Source organism: Hibiscus syriacus, unplaced genomic scaffold (genome assembly GCF_006381635.1).
Source record: "Hibiscus syriacus cultivar Baekdansim isolate YM2019G1 unplaced genomic scaffold, ASM638163v2 tig00111621_pilon, whole genome shotgun sequence".
NCBI lineage: Eukaryota > Viridiplantae > Streptophyta > Magnoliopsida > Malvales > Malvaceae > Hibiscus > Hibiscus syriacus.
In genome coordinates this window covers 554,269-559,524 of record NW_024063138.1, presented here as the reverse complement: position 1 = coordinate 559,524, position 5,256 = coordinate 554,269, and positions in this window count along the sequence as shown.

Genomic DNA, 5,256 nt, shown 5'->3' with positions numbered 1-5,256 from the left:
AATACATGATTGTATTTTCTTAATATAAATTCAAATGTTCAGTTATTTTGCAAGAATAAAGGTTTTGGAAATGTCAATGTGACATCTCGGACTCGTATCCAGGTCGGGTACGGGTTGGGGTGTTACATTTAATGGTATCAGAGCTACGGTTTAGCCGATTCTCGGCATAAACAGGAGTCTAGGGTGTCTTATAATGTATACATGCCAACAAAATAGTGAAAACTTCTGATCTGGTATAGTAATGAGTATGTTGTTTTGCTAATAGAACGATATGTTTATTCTTAATAGATGTCCGGACATGATAGTTATAGAAGTCAAGCGGGAGATGATCGGCCCGCTGAGAGCAGTAATTCACCTGTCCTGGCCAGGCAAGGTGAAGAACAGACACCTTCTAGAGTGCCTGTAACTGATCAAGATGTGTTCTTTAGAACATTAGATACGGTATTGACGCGTTTTCAACCTCCTGTTACTTCAACTCCAAGAATGAATGTTGCAAAGGAGTTGAAGGGTTTAGGAGCTACAGAGTTTAAAGGTGAAGCCGAAGAAGGTCCTGTTACTGCGGACCTTTGGCTTAATGATGTAAAAATTATGTTAGATGGACTCCACTGTTCTAATGTAGAGAAGTTAGATGGAGTGGTCTCATTGCTTCGTGGGCAAGCGAGAATTTGGTGGACAAATGTCACTTTGAGAATGACCAATGATCAAGTGACATGGTCTTTGTTCTTAGAAGAGTTTAAGCATAAGTATATAGGAGACCAATTTATCAAGCAAATGAAGCAAGATTTTTGAATCTGAAACAGATGAATCGCACAGTGTATGAGTACGAGTGCGAGTTTAATAAGTTAAGTCGTTTTGCGGCTGAGTTGATCCCAACAGAGAAGGATGTGTGTGAGTGGTTTGTAGAGGGCTTGCGCCCAAGGTTGAAAGAAATGTTAATAGTATTGAACTTGTCCTCGTTTCAAGAAATAGTAAATCGTGCTAAAGCTCTAGAGAGAGCTCAGAATGAAAGGTTTGGGGATCAAAGAACCCAATCATCCAAAAGAACCGGGGCTTTATCGAGTTCTGCACCACCCAAGAGGGGTAGAGATTCTGGTACTCAGTCTCAGGCAAGGTCTGGATTGGTAGAATCCTCCGTTAGAGAATCAAATCAGAGGAAAGCTAGACAGACCCAATCAGTAGGGTTTGGTGAGGACAGAACCCAACAGAGACATTGTCAGACTTGTGGAAAATATCATGGTGGAATATGTAGGGTAGAATCCGGAGCTTGTTTCCGATGTGGTGAAATGGGACATTTTGTGAGAGATTGCCCATTGGGGAAAGGAGAACCAGTACAGTCGGAACGATCTGCTTCGATATTTTGGAGAGGGAGAGGTAGAGGAAGAGGTAGGAGCCAACCTGAATCTTCTACTCAACAAGAAATACGCTCCACTGCTCGAATGTATAATATTAATACCAATGAAGATTTTGATGATCCGGAGATAATAGCAGGTATCTTTCAAGTGTGAAATAAATATATTATGATAATGATTGATTTAGGCTTGTTTGTTCATATATTAGTAGTAAATGGGTGAAAGAATTGAGAATTCAATTAGAAATTATTCATAGTAATAGGACAGTGACAAATTTATTAGGGTACAGTGTGTGGATAAGTAGGATATATTGAAAGTGTCCCATTATTATTCAAAGAATTTGAAGTAAGATTGGAAATAAACCAGTTTTATAATTACCATAAAAATGTTAATTATAATTGAAAAAGAGTAGAGTTAACCAGTTTAGATGAATTGGAAATTATAATGTTAGAGGATTTATATCGTTCTGAAATAGAATAGTTTCTTTGCTGCATTGATAAGATAAGGTATATGGGATGATTTTTATAAGGAGAATATTAAAAGATCAAATGATGCAGAATATTGTTATAGAAAAGTTTAAGAATATGTACATCAGTGATCAGTTTATAAGACAAAGGAAAATGGAATGGTTGAATCTGAACCATTAAAAAAAATAATAATAATAAATATAGATGGATTATTGGTATGGAGTGATGAAAATAGATGTTACTGTCTATATAATGAGTTACATTATATGGATTTTAGAAAGGTTAAAGTAAAATGCATTGGAGATGTGTAGACAATATCTTATCTCCTGGTGCAATGAAAATTCGAGGACGAATTTTCTTAAGGGGGAAGATTTGTAACATCCCAAAATACGGGTTAGTGACCAAAAGTGTAAAATTTCAGAATATGGTGATTAAAGTATAATAGTTTAATAGTTTAATGATTTGTTCGGAAATATTTCCTAAAAGTTTATAGTAATTATCCAAAGAATTAAAGGGCAAAATGGTCATTAGACTTGAAAATTATAATTAAATGATATATATATATGGATAAGGATGGGAGATTTTCCAGAAAAATCTCTTCTCTCTTTTCTTCTTCATTTTCTCTTCTTCACGTGTGAAGCCAAGCAAAGGTGAGTTTTCTTTTGAGCTGATTATGTGCTGAAATTTAAGTTTAGTTTTGATTATTAGATGCTAAGTAAGATTAAGGAAGGATTAATTTGCTTTAAAACAACAAAATGAAGAGTTTATGAGGATTTAAAGATTTGGAGTTTTTGAATGAAATATCGAAATAAAGTTTATATTGAGAATTGAAAGTTGAATTTGACTTGTCATCAAGTTAATTAAGGGATAGGAAGTGTTAGAATAGGAATTTGAACATGTTGCAAAACTAGTATAATTTTTGCAATTTCATAGGAATGACTAGATTTGAAGTTAAAGAAGTGATTATGGAATAGAAATAAGTTTAAGTATGTGTATTAAAGTTAGGAGTATTAAAGGAAGTGAAATAGGAAGGTTTGAGTTGAAAATTGATGTTTTTCGAGCTTAGAATATAATTTCTGGGTAGAGGGAACCGATACCCTATGAATGGGAATCAATTCCCCCTCTTGAACGAAAAATTTCCAGTATGTTCAGGGGGTATCGATTCCCCTTGGGGGGGTATCGATTCCCCCCTAAATGAAAATATATAATTGATTCATTAAATCGGTTTAAATTATTAACATCAAGTTTAAAGTTTAGGCTCCTGATAGTTGTTTTGAAATGATATTTATGTAGATATTGAGCCTAAACAAGTTCCGGAATAATCAAAGGATTATAATCGAATCAAAGCAAGGCTAAGGTGAGTGCAATTTAAATTGTACTTATGTGATTGATCAAACATTGGCTTGCGATGAGTCAATGATAGAGTTACTATGGTAAGAGGTAAATTATATAATGTTGTGTGATTACTCTGTGTGCATTAGTACATAGAAATGGATGTATGTTTATATGTTACATGATTTACATGTTTACATGAAAATGCAACATATGATATTAGATATGTGCTTACACATACATTTGATATGTGATAGAAGAGAAGGAACATGTGATTATGATATCAAGGATTACACGTACATGTGATACGTGACTGCAAAGAAAATATATGTGTTATAAGAGAAAGAATATGAATAAGTAATGTGAACGGTCATAAATGATAATGCCCATGTTATGTGATATGAGAGCTAGGGGTATAGTTGGCATGCCAAGGGTCGAGGGTTACCTATGTTCTTCGGGACATATGGACTGTTTACCTATGTTCTTCGGGACATATGGACTGTTTACCTAGGTTCTTCGGAATCTATGGACTGGTCCTTCGGGACATTGATCGAGCTGTGGTGACAGCATATGTGTGCACAACCTCAATGTACTCACATACCTTAAGTTCTCAAAAGTATACATGGGCGAATACATGGTCCTTACAGAGAGTAAATAAATAAATTGATTTGCTACTATGTATGTTTTGTTGTGAAGTAGTATATGTGTTCCATGGTATGTAGAGAAAGGTTCGATATATGTATTTATATGATAAAAAGGTACTAAAAGTACTTGTATTATCTCATGTCATCATGTATACTGAATTATATGCGACTTGATTGAATGTTATATTTATGAGTAATGCATTATTATTATGTTTTTGCTTCACTAAGTCTATGACTTAGCGTGTAAGTGATTTACACGTAGGTACTGAGAAGCAGAAGGATCAAAGCTAAGTTCATAGTAACAACATATCTCTGCTCAAAGACCAGATCAGAAGTAAATTACACAGTATGTATTATTATGTGATAAATAGGTTGGCATGTAAATAAAGTAGGTAAATTAGGTATTGATGCTCTGATCGAGTTTTGTAATATTTTAAACATATTTATATAAGTACAACTGCAAAGAAATGAACTGTTAAATTTTTACGAGTGTTATGTACAATTTACGAAAATCACTGTAGCAGGTTACTGTATTACTGTTCATATCGTATTTCACCGTTCATAAACACGTTTTTATCTCAAAATTTTATACCAAACATAATTGAATAATACATGATTGTATTTTCTTAATATAAATTCAAATGTTCAGTTATTTTACAAGAATAAAGGTTTAGGAAATGTCAATGTGACATCTCGGACTCGTATCCAGGTCGGGTACGGGTTGGGGTATTACACATTTATATATAATAATTCTAAATTCAGATTTACTGCGAGTGATTCCATTACCCAAACAATCAGGGGTATTTAGGAATATACTTTAAATTCATAGGATTTCAGCCCAATTGAACCAAATGAGATATTCAGAATCTTTTCCATCTGCGTTACTTGTTTTTTTTTCAAACATGACCGAAGTGAATTTTAGATGAAATATAGAATCGAAGATTCAAGTCATTTACAATCTACGACTATCGATCATATTATCAAACAAATCGAGTTACACAACTCTCAAACTGATGCATGTCAACAAGTCAATTCATTATCCTTCCAGTGTATTCACTCTTTAATACCATAGTGCAGATCTATAGATCATCCCCATAATCATCACTAAATAAATCTTCCAACGGTCTTTATTTCATTTCCACGTTTCAACAATATCAGGAAATACTGACGTACTTGATCCATGGCTCATAACCCATAATGACAATTCATCATGTAAGTTCAACAGTGTTTCCAAACTCATCAAATCACCTATTTAATCCTTAGTCATTGATGTTACTTAGTTCGTTTAGTAAGCAAGTCTATCCCGATTACTTTAAAGTTTTCCAGAATAATTCAGACGTTTCTGAATTTCAAATACACGTTGTACTCCATTTCATTTCAATTTATTCATATAATAAAGTCATTCTGGTATTCGTGGTTGATTTGACTAACGACTACCCACTTATTAGTACTGTATGCGCTCTA